This window comes from Trachurus japonicus, unplaced genomic scaffold, assembly GCF_045865225.1.
Source record: "Trachurus japonicus isolate A0001 unplaced genomic scaffold, Traja_1.0 AP030756.1".
NCBI classification, from domain to species: Eukaryota; Metazoa; Chordata; class Actinopteri; order Carangiformes; family Carangidae; genus Trachurus; species Trachurus japonicus.
The window spans coordinates 110,618-123,314 of NW_028220889.1; the positions used below are offsets into that span (position 1 = coordinate 110,618).

A 12,697-nucleotide genomic window follows, 5' to 3' on the forward strand; every position below is an offset into this window, starting at 1 on the left:
GCAGGCGTACGCAAAGCACAGAGAGGTCAGCGCTCAAGAAGCTGCAGCTCGCACTTGCAGCTTACCCTTGAAGAAGTGCTCTCGTTCCGTTGTATTCCTTCAGACTGATGAGGACGGTCTGAAAATGAGTCATCCCATCAACAGGCTCCAAAACATGGAACCAGGTTCGGAGGAGGTGTGGATGTCAGGAGTGCCTGAAAAGTACTTAGACCGACCTGTCGGACGACCGTTCGAAGGTATGTGTCTGGCTGAGTTTGCATCAGAGTACAGGGTAGTGTATGGCCAGCAAACTGAAAGCAAAAGTGCCATTCGTCTCCAAAATGAGAAAGGGTTCATTCAGAAGAGAACTGTAGGCAAACCAAGCATCATCAGATTTGCTCGCTTCTCAGAAAAGAAAACACCAGAGAAGTTCTACAGGCGGCTGCTGAAGCTTTATCTCCCGCACAGATCTGATGATGAGCTGACTGATGCACAATACCCCACTTACGAAGAGTTTTACAAGTGCGCCAAAAGGGGTGATAGGGACATCAGACGTATCGTAGACGCCAACAAGAAACGATACGAAGGAGGAGGCAAAAAAATCGACGCGGCACTCCAACAGTTTCAGCAGTGTGGTCCAGTTCTCAATGCTTGGAACACCTTTGCACCCGAGATGGAACTGGACCGCTTGGAGTGTCTCGCCGAGCGCGAACCCTTGGAGACAGAGCATGAAGAAAACGAAGACATCCCCGACTATGAAGTCAACAACGATAGGAGGGGCTTCATGCCGATAATAGACGCACCAGAGTTGAGTCCAGACTACATGAGAAAGATGTATCAGAGTCTGAATGAGACACAGGCATCGATATTCTACAGCGTGCGTCAGTGGTGCTTTAAACGTGTCTGGGGCCATGATCCAGACCCGTTTTATTACTTTATGACGGGAGGAGCTGGCTGTGGCAAATCCCATGTCATCAAGTGCATTCATCAGGAGGCAACAAGGATTCTGCGTGAGCTCCCCAGATTCCGGGACAAGGCCGACATGTCCCAGCCTGCAGTGCTGCTGACTGCATTCACTGGCACAGCAGCCTTCAACATCTCAGGCAAAACGTTGCACTCCATCCTGAAGCTCCCAAGGTCCTTGAAGCCACCATATCAGGGCCTTGGAAATGCACTAGACGACGTCAGAGCGGCACTGGCCAATGCCGAGATTCTCATCATCGACGAGATATCGATGGTTTCCAAAGAGCTGTTTGCCTACGTCCACTGGCGACTTCAGCAGATCAAAGGTAACAGGAAACCATTTGGAGGAATGTCTGTCCTCGCTGTAGGTGACTTTTACCAACTGCCGCCCCTCGGCAGAGCCAAGCCACTGTGTGTGTATGAGGAGAATGAGTTCGATCTCTGGAAGGATTACTTCACAATGGTCAACCTGACAGAGATCATGAGACAGAAAGACGATCGAGCTTTTGCTGAACTCCTGAACCGCCTTCGAGTAAAGCTGAAGGGAGATCGTCTGAGCGATGAAGACCGGCAGTTGCTCACACAGGCAGTGGCTGATGGCAAGGATTGTCCAGCAGACGGGCTACACATCTACGCCACAAACAAAGAAGTCGACAATCACAATGTTGGTACCGTAGCCGCCCTCCACAAGAATGTTGTCGACATTGCAGCCCAAGACTACAGAAAAGACCCGAGAACAGGCTGCATGGTGAACTTGTTCGACAACTTCAAAGGAAGCAAAAGAGACTTGCCTGACAACATAATGGCTGCTCAAGGAGTACGCGTTATGCTGACCAGGAATCTCGACGTGGAGGATGGGCTTGTTAATGGGACATTTGGAACAATCGAGCACATTGTGATGGGTAAAAGTGGCCCAGAAGCTGCGAAGCTGATTGGGCTGCGGCTGGACAATCCTACAGCAGGACAGAGGTTCCGTAAAAAGATCCTGGGTCCCTCAGACGACTTGGTGTACATCGAGAGATTTGAGGAGAGCACGAGCAAGAAGGGAGTCACTCGACGTCAGTTTCCGATGAAGTTGGCCTTTGCATGTACTTCCCACAAAGTGCAAGGCATGACCATGACGTCGGCAGTCGTGTCCCTCAAACGTGTTTTCGAACCAGGAATGGCTTACGTCGCTCTGAGCCGAACAACTTCCCTTCAAGGTCTCACCATTACAGACTTTGATGAGAAAAAGATATATGCTGACCCCGAAATCAAGACAGCTCTGGAAAGTATGACTCATGCATCTTTCCAGAGTGCTAGACCCCTGTTGACTCTTTGTAAATCAATGGACCAAACTCTAAAGACTTTGACAATCATCCACCACAACACACAAGGACTTCCATCTCACATTGTGGACCTGAAAGCACATCATGAACTCAGACTTGCAGATGTGTTGTGCCTCACAGAGACACATCTGTCAGGGTCCTCTGTGTCCCCAGTTTTCCAGCTGGAGGGATACGACATGTTCACACGCAGCAGACAGGTGTCTTACAACACCTGTGTGGACATGGCAAAAAAAGATGGAGGTGGAGTTGCAGTGTACTGCAAAAGCGATGTTCAAGCAGAGCCTCGCAGATACATGCAAGATGTCACTGATTTAGAGTTTGTTGTTGTGAAAATCGAGGCTCCAGTCAAAGTGCTATTGGCGACTGTTTACAAACCACCAAATTTCAGTTTGGGAAAATTTCTGCCAAACATGAAAAGCCTCTTGGACTCACTGGAATTACTTAATCACGAGCCCATTGTTGTTTGTGGGGACTTTAATGAGGATCTCTTGTCAAAAGGAAAGAAAAGCATCAGAGATTTGTTCCAGTCCAGAGGTTACACTCAGTTGATCACAGACTCCACAACTGAAAAGAACACCCTGATTGATCACATTTATATTTCACATCCGGATAAGTGTCTTCAGTCAGGTGTTCTAGAAACATATTACAGTTATCACAGTCCAGTTTATTGTACTTTGACTGGGTAAAGCCTCTCCAGCCAACACATTCTGCCAAAAAAGTGCTAATTATGTCTTATGTGAAACAAAAATGTCATAATTTAACATTTCATTCAATGGTTTTATTTATACTATTTATTTATTTATTGATCAATCAATCAATCAATCAATCAATCAATCAATCAATCAATCAATCAATCAATCAATCAATCAATCAATCAATCAATCACAAATCATGCTGTGATTGTACATTGAATGTATTTTAACTTTATTTATTTCATGTTATTTATTAATCTATTTATCAATCACATATGTTGTGATTAACTTTATTTAATGTTATTTATTCCAGCCAAGTGCTGGCTTTTTATCTCATATCTACTGGCTCTGGGTACAAAAAAAATGGCTGTCTCTGGGTGCATAATAATGCTGTCATCATTCTGGGTGCATTTCATTTAGTCTGTCTGAAAAAAGCAATCTCTGGGTGCATGATCTATTTATACTATTTATGTATTTATACTATTTATTGATCAATCAATCAATCACAAATCATGCTGTGATTATACATTGAATGTATTTTAACTTTATTTATTTCATGTTATTTATTAATCTATTTATCAATCACATATGTTGTGATTAACTTTATTTAATGTTATTTATTCCAGCCAAGTGCTGGCTTTTTATCTCATATCTACTGGCTCTGGGTACAAAAAAAAATGGCTGTCTCTGGGTGCATAATAATGCTGTCATCATTCTGGGTGCATTTCATTTAGTCTGTCTGAAAAAAATAATCTCTGGGTGCATGTTCTATTTATACTATTTATGTATTTATACTATTTATTTATTTATTGATCAATCAATCACAAATCATGCTGTGATTGTACATTGAATGTATTTTAACTTTATTTATTTCATGTTATTTATTAATCTATTTATCAATCACATGCTGTGATTAACTTTATTTAATGTTATTTATTCCAGCCAAGAGCTGACTTTTGATCTCTTTGTATCTACTGGCTCTGGGTACAAAAAAAAATGGCTGTCTCTGGGTGCATAATAATGCTGTCATCATTCTGGGTGCATTTCATTTAGTCTGTCTGAAAAATCTAATCACTTGTATATATTTGGGTGCATTTTGTTTCATGGTTTGTGTAATTGTTTTCATATACATGTTGTGTCTAGGCATGTTCCCATCGAGCAGGCTCCATGGGTGCATGCTGTCTTCATTTTAATTGTTAAGTGTGTAAACCAAATCTAAGTTACTCTACACACTAATTATGGTGTTATGTGTTGGCTGGAAATTGTCAGGTCACATGATAATGATCATTCTAATCAAGTCCAAGTCTGTATATATTTATGTATCTATTTATATATCTATTTATGTACAAATGTATCTGTTTATATCTATTTATTCAACTATTTATGTAACTATTTATTCATCTATTTAAATGTGTATTTATTTATTTATTTATTTATACGGGGTCAGCAATATCTGAGACATTGAGATGATGAGAAGGACAGTGCCAGTGTATTAATTCACATGTAAGACAGGGAGCTCAAGACAGGAAGCTGCAGCTGCAGCAGCAGCTTTCTACACAGCTAAAAGAGGCAGACTGAGTAGGGACAGCAGTGGAGGAGGGACGAGGACCAGGTAAAGGGAAACACAAGATTAAGTTTGATGTGAAACATGATGTTAATGTTAATCAACTTGCACTAGACCAATTGATTTTCTTTTTTCCCCCAAGTGGATGATGTCAGTTCCCACTGTGAAGATGCAGACCAAGCTGCTGGTGCAACCTCCTCCATCACAAAGTAAGTCTCTCTTTTTCTCTAAAACAATTAAAATGCAAATTAAGTTACCTTTATCATGTTTGTCTATCTATCAAGGAACCACAGACCGAGAAGGAAGACCTCCAGAGGACCACAGCTGAGGACGGTGCTACCCAGCAGACAGGTAAGTAGTCTTTAGCACTGTGTGACAAAACTACTGTGATAATGTCCAATGTAATATAATGTCTGTTGTAATAACTTATTTTTTGTCTTCATGAATACTCAGGTATTTAATGCCCTGTACTATTGCCACGCCTCCTCCTGCCACGTATGCCTGCATGTCTGAGGGGAAGCCGTAACAATGAAGCTGCAGATGCCAAAGATGACAGCTGATCCAGGAAGAAGACCTCCAGAGGACTGCAGGGGACTCTCACCAGTAACAACAACAACAACAACAACAAACAAGGGAGGGATATTTCATTATTTTGTTAATTGACAGCAATTTTATTTTTTCCAGTTTATGATCAAATGTTTGCACAATGCTTTGAAACCTGTAACTTACTTGTGCCTTTTATGTTTCTGTAAAAGTGACAAAAGATCGAGGCAGAAAAATGCAAGAGGACCACAGTAGAGATGCCAAAGATGACAGCTGATCTAGGAAGAAGACCTCCAGAGGACTGCAGGGGACTCTCACCAGTAACAACAACTCAACAACAACAACAAGGGAGGGATATTTCATTATTTTGTTAATTGACTGCAATTTTATTTTTTCCAGTTTATTATCAAATGTTTGCACAATGCTTTGAAACCTGTAACTTACTTGTGCCTTTGCCTTTTATGTTTCTGTAAAAGTGACAAAAGATCGAGGCAGAAAAATGCAAGAGGACCACAGTAGAGATGCCAAAGACAGCTGATCTCAGGAAGAAGACCAGGACTGCAGGGGACTCTCACCAGTAACAACAACTCAACAACAAAAACAACAACAACAACAGGGGAGGGATATTTCATTATTTTGTAATTTAATTGCAATTTTATTCTTTAAGTTTCACACGCCGTGAGAAGTCTACTTCTGTGATCAAATGTTTACACAATGATTTGAAACCTGTAACTAATTTATGCCTTTGCCCTTTATGTTCCTGTAAGAGTGACGAAAGATCCAGGCAGAAGAATGCAAGAGGACCACAGCAGATTTCCAGAGGACTCCCCAGAGGAAAGAACATCCCAACAGATGATGAGTGAGCAACACTTTCCAATGTGTTTTACTGACTGTAGTGTGATCAAATGATCAAGCAAGATTTGATTTAACTGTAACTTGTGCTTTATTAATCTAGAGAGGATGGCCACAGATCCAGGAAGAAGACCTCCAGAGGACCAGAGCTAAAGACAGCAACCCAACAGACAAGTAAGAGACATTTACCCGTGCATTGTCATTGATTTCATGACAATTGTCAATGTAGGTTGTGTCTGTGTATCTGTGAATAAATTCTTAAACATTTTGATAACTGTTACTGGACAATGTGTTAAATATTTTAGGGAGGATGACAACAGATCTTGGAAGATGAGGACCAAATACCAAGACAGCGAGCCAGCAGAAGAAAAGTAAGAGACATTTACCCACGAGTACAAAACTGTACTGTATCTTGATTACTTTAAATTGACTTGATTCATGTTGGTGTCTTACAGATGTTTTTTTGTGTTTGTGTATTTGCAGACAACATGGAAGATCATCACTGCCCTCTCGCTTAACTCAACTCTGCCTGCACCCCTTTTTCATCATTTTTTGTGACTTTGTCACCCACACATTTGAGGTTGAAAGGGCATAGGTTGCTGTATAAATAAATACTTGAAAAAGGAACGTTTGTTGTAGGTGTGCTCCTTTTACAGTATATAATGTCATAAGGTTACTAGTATTAATTGTTTAAAATCTCTGAAGAATCTCATCATAATGTACACACTCCGGCAGTAGCCCCGTGGCCCTTTTAAAATTTCCCGAGAGGAAATTTTCTAGTTATTAGTGTGAATGCTGGAAGCATTCACACTATTGTTATTCAAATCTTTATACTTATTATTAGTGTGAATGCTGGAAGCATTCACACTATTGTTATTCAAATCTTTATACTTATTATTATTATTATTATTATTAGTGTGAATGCTGGAAGCATTCACACTATTGTTATTCAAATCTTTATACTTATTATTATTATTATTATTATTATTCTTACTTCTTCTTCCCTTTTTCAGCAGTTTTCTGCTCCTTCATACTTTGTGCTATTTCAACAATTCATATATCAAAACGTGCAGCTTTTTCAGGACAATATTGCTATTATTTTTCTCTTTCATACTATTTATACTTTTTAAAATATTTAACTTTTTCTGCAATTTTTCTCTCATAGGAAATGAATTGAAACAGTCTTCAAACTCTTCAAATCTTCTGCTTCATTCAGCCTCTAATAGCTTCAGCATACTTTCAGCTACAGACTTCATTCAACTTTTAAACTGTTCACAAACCTTTCAACTATTCAGCTATATCTCAGCTTATTGATATCTTCAACAGTTTCAGATATATGTATAGTTTTAAAATCATTAAAATTTCTGACAAAATTCAGATTTAACATGAAAGTCAATGGGACGGAATGTTCGGACGTTGGCAGTTGGTAGAGTGACAGAGGGTCTAAAAATCCTCTCACATTTTTCTCTCTATCCTGTCAGTACGGCCACAGATTACACTCTACACACATAATTTCGGGCATGCTTGTAGACAAGCTCATCCTTGATCTCTTCATGTGCTCAAAAAACCAGAGAGACGAACACAATTTAAACTGGGAGCCTCCGAGTGCAGCCAGATCCCTCTCTCCTCTCATTGACTCCCATTCAAAAGTAGGCGCTGATTTTCTAAACGTCCCAAAGTTTCCAACCTGCGACACAATCAACAATTTTTACTCTAGAAACACCAAAGTGACACGGACGCGTTCAGCAAGGTCTTATGGTTCGGAAAATGTAAACCTTTTGCTCGTACTAAGTACAGATTTGTCGTACATTAGATCTGTTTGAGGGTGTCACAGAGCAGTTAAAGCCTATGGTTAAAGCTGCCACCATGCCTTAAAGCCACCAGCCAACAGTTACATGGTAACCTCAACATGGCAACCTCACCATGGTAACCTCACCATGGCAACGTCACCATGGCAACGCACACATTCTCTCTGTCTGACTGTCTGTCGGTCATATACACACACACACAAATGGACACACACTAACTACCACACACACACACACACACACACACATCCAACACACACATACACACACACAAATGGACACACACACACACACACACACACAAATGAACACACACTCACCATACACACACATCCAACACACACACACACACACACACACAAATGGACACACACTCACCATGCATACACATCCAACACACACACACAAATGGACACACACTAACTACTACGCACACACACACACACACACACACACACACACCATACACACACACACACACACACACACACACACGCACACACACCATACACACACACACACACTACACACACATCCAACACACACACACACACACACACACACACACACACACACAAATGGACACACACTAACTACCACACACACACACACACACACACACACACACACACACACACACACACACCCAACAAACATACAACCACTTACCAAACACATACACAATTTACACAATTACACACAAACAGACACACATGCACACACAACAAACACACACACAAATGGACACACACTAACCATACACAAACAGACACACACGTCCAACACACACACATTTCATACAGTTGTCAGGTCAGAACTTTTTGTATATCTTCCTCACTCACTCACACACACACACACACACACACACACACACACACTTTTCCTACAGTTGTCTGACTGTTTTGTATGTACCTCTCTATCTTCCTGTTGTAGTTAATGGACTCGTTGCTGTTAATTTTGTTCTTTAGCTATTTAAACTGAAAATACACATTTCCCCATTTTGGTCATGTTGAACACATTGTTTTACACGTATCCTAAACTACTGAGGCTCTTCTCAACCATTTCACACCATTAAACCTGCTGTTTACATGTTCTACTCCTCAGCTAATGCTCCATCTATATTCTTCAACAATGTTCTTCTGCTGTCAGTTTACAATGTATTTCAGTAGGCATTAACTTTTTTCCTAATTCAGGAATTTTTCAAACTCTTCTTTGACAATTCAAGTAATTTCCAGCCATTTCATACAAAGTCTCACATCTTCTACTTTTAAATATATTCTCAGCCATTGCTTCAGCTATGTTAGTGCTGGTTCATCAGTTGTCCTTCCTGTCAGGTTAGCTGCAGATTTCAACTATTTAACCATTACATTTAAACATGCAGAATTTCAATGTTTTCTTCTCCCTTTAGCATTTCTACTGCTTTTTACCTTTAAAAAGGCATTCATCTCACACTACAAGTTATATGTTTCAGCTTTTTCCCTCCTAGGGATGAATAAAGTATTCCTCTACTCTCTACTCTACTCTACTCTACTCTAGCATTAGTCTTTTCAACATTGCTTTAGCAGTTTCGTCAACTAATTTAGCATTGATTCAACAATTTCTTCAGCTCATTCAGCATTGCTTCAGCAACAGCGTTCAGCTGCTTTCAGCATTCACACGCATTTTCTGCAGGAAATGCTATCTTTTTCTAGTTATTATTATTATTCTTACTTCTTCTTCCCTTTTTCTGTGTTTAACTACTTCTTCATACTTTGTGCTATTTCAACAATTCATATATCAAAACGTGCAGCTTATTCAGGACATTTATGCTATTATTTTTCTCTTTCATACTATTTATACTTTTTAAAATATTTAACTTTTTGTGCAATTTTTCTCTCATAGGAAATACATTGAAACAGTCTTCAAACTCTTCAAATCTTCTGCTTCATTCAGCCTCTAATAGCTTCAGCATACTTTCAGCTACAGACTTCATTCAACTTTTAAACTGTTCACAAACCTTTCAACTATTCAGCTATATCTCAGCTTATTGATATCTTCAACAGTTTCAGATATATGTATAGTTTTAAAATCATTAAAATTTCTGACAAAATTCAGATTTAACATGAAAGTCAATGGGACGGAATGTTCGGACGTTGGCAGTTGGCAGAGTGACAGAGGGTCTAAAAATCCTCTCACATTTTTCTCTCTATCCTGTCAGTACGGCCACAGATTACACTTTACACACATAATTTCGGGCATGCTTGTAGACAAGCTCATCCTTGATCTCTTCATGTGCTCAAAAAACCAGAGAGACGAACACAATTTAAACTGGGAGCCTCCGAGTGCAGCCATTTCCCTCTCCCCTCTCATTGACTCCCATTCAAAAGTAGGCGCTGATTTTCTAAACGTCCCAAAGTTTCCAACCTGCGACACAATCAACAATTTTTACTCTAGAAACACCAAAGTGACACGGACACGTTCAGCAAGGTCTTATGGTTCGGAAAATGTAAACCTTTTGCTCGTACTAAGTACAGATTTGTCGTACATTAGATCTGTTTGAGGGTGTCACAGAGCAGTTAAAGCCTATGGTTAAAGCTGCCACCATGCCTTAAAGCCACCAGCCAACAGTTACATGGTAACCTCAACATGGCAACCTCACCATGGTAACCTCACCATGGCAACGTCACCATGGCAACGCACACACATTCTCTCTGTCTGACTGTCTGTCGGTCATACACACACACACACACACACACACATCCAACACACACACAAATGGACACACACACACAAATGGACACACACTCACCATACACACACACCCAACACACACACACACACACACAAATGGACACACACTCACCATGCATACACATCCAACACACACACACACAAATGGACACACACTAACTACTACACACACACACACACACACACACACACACACCATACACACACATCCAACACACACACACACACACACACACAAATGGACACACACTAACTACCACACACACACACACACACACACACACACACACACACAAATGGACACACACACACACACACACAAATGGACACACACTCACCATACACACACATCCAACACACACACACACACACAAATGGACACACACTCACCATGCATACACATCCAACACACACACACAAATGGACACACACTAACTACTACAAACACACACACACACACACACACACACACACACACCATACACACAAATGGAGACACACACACAAATGGACACACACTCACCATACACACACATCCAACACACACACAAATGGACACACACTAACTACCACACACACACAAACACACACACCTACACACACACACACACACACACCCAACAAACATACAACCACTTACCAAACACATACACAATTTACACAATTACACACAAACAGACACACATGCACACACAACAAACACACACACAAATGGACACACACTAACCATACACAAACAGACACACACGTCCAACACACACACATTTCATACAGTTGTCAGGTCAGAACTTTATGTATATCTTCCTCACTCACTCACACACACACACACACACACACACACACACACACACACACACACACACACACACACACACACACACACACACACACACACTTTTCCTACAGTTGTCTGACTGTTTTGTGTACCTCTCTATCTTCCTGTTGTAGTTAATGGACTCGTTGCTGTTAATTTTGTTCTTTAGCTATTTAAACTGAAAATACACATTTCCCCATTTTGGTCATGTTGAACACATTGTTTTACACGTATCCTAAACTACTGAGGCTCTTCTCAACCATTTCACACCATTAAACCCGCTGTTTACATGTTCTACTCCTCAGCTAATGCTCCATCTATATTCTTCAACAATGTTCTTCTGCTGTCAGTTTACAATGTATTTCAGTAGGCATTAACTTTTTTCCTAATTCAGGAATTTTTCAAACTCTTCTTTGACAATTCAAGTAATTTCCAGCCATTTCATACAAAGTCTCACATCTTCTACTTTTAAATATATTCTCAGCCATTGCTTCGGGCTATGTTAGTGCTGGTTCATCAGTTGTCCTTCCTGTCAGGTTAGCTGCAGATTTCAACTATTTAACCATTACATTTAAACATGCAGAATTTCAATGTTTTCTTCTCCCTTTAGCATTTCTACTGCTTTTTACCTTTAAAAAAGGCATTCATCTCACACTACAAGTTATATGTTTCAGCTTTTTCCCTCCTAGGGATGAATAAAGTATTCCTCTACTCTCTACTCTACTCTACTCTACTCTACTCTACTCTACTCTACTCTAGCATTAGTCTTTTCAACATTGCTTTAGCAGTTTCGTCAACTAATTTAGCATTGATTCAACAATTTCTTCAGCTCATTCAGCATTGCTTCAGCAACAGCGTTCAGCTGCTTTCAGCATTCACACGCATTTTCTGCAGGAAATGCTATCTTTTTCTAGTTATTATTCTTACTTCTTTCACCCTTTTTCTGCGTTTAACTCCTTCTTCATACTTTGTGCTATTTCAACAATTCATATATCAAAACGTGCAGCTTTTTCAGGACATTTATGCTATTATTTTTCTCTTTCATACTATTTATACTTTTTAAAATATTTAACTTTTTGTGCAATTTTTTTCTCATAGGAAATACATTGAAACAGTCTTCAAACTCTTCAAATCTTCTGCTTCATTCAGCCTCTAATAGCTTCAGCATACTTTCAGCTACAGACTTCATTCAACTTTTAAACTGTTCACAAACCTTTCAACTATTCAGCTATATCTCAGCTTATTGATATCTTCAACAGTTTCAGATATATGTATAGTTTTAAAATCATTAAAATTTCTGACAAAATTCAGATTTAACATGAAAGTCAATGGGACGGAATGTTCGGACGTTGGCAGTTGGTAGAGTGACAGAGGGTCTAAAAATCCTCTCACATTTTTCTCTCTATCCTGTCAGCACGGCCACA

General features: G+C 40.0%; 1 long non-coding RNA gene across 1 annotated transcript; it reads left to right on the top strand.

Moving 5' to 3' along the window:
• Positions 1-5,771: 5,771 nt before the first annotated feature.
• Positions 5,772-6,548, top strand: LOC146960037 (uncharacterized). Its single transcript, XR_015035538.1, has 3 exons — positions 5,772-5,928; positions 6,025-6,095; positions 6,405-6,548. It is a non-coding gene; the product is annotated as an uncharacterized LOC146960037 (long non-coding RNA).
• The last annotated feature ends 6,149 nt before the right edge of the window (positions 6,549-12,697 follow it).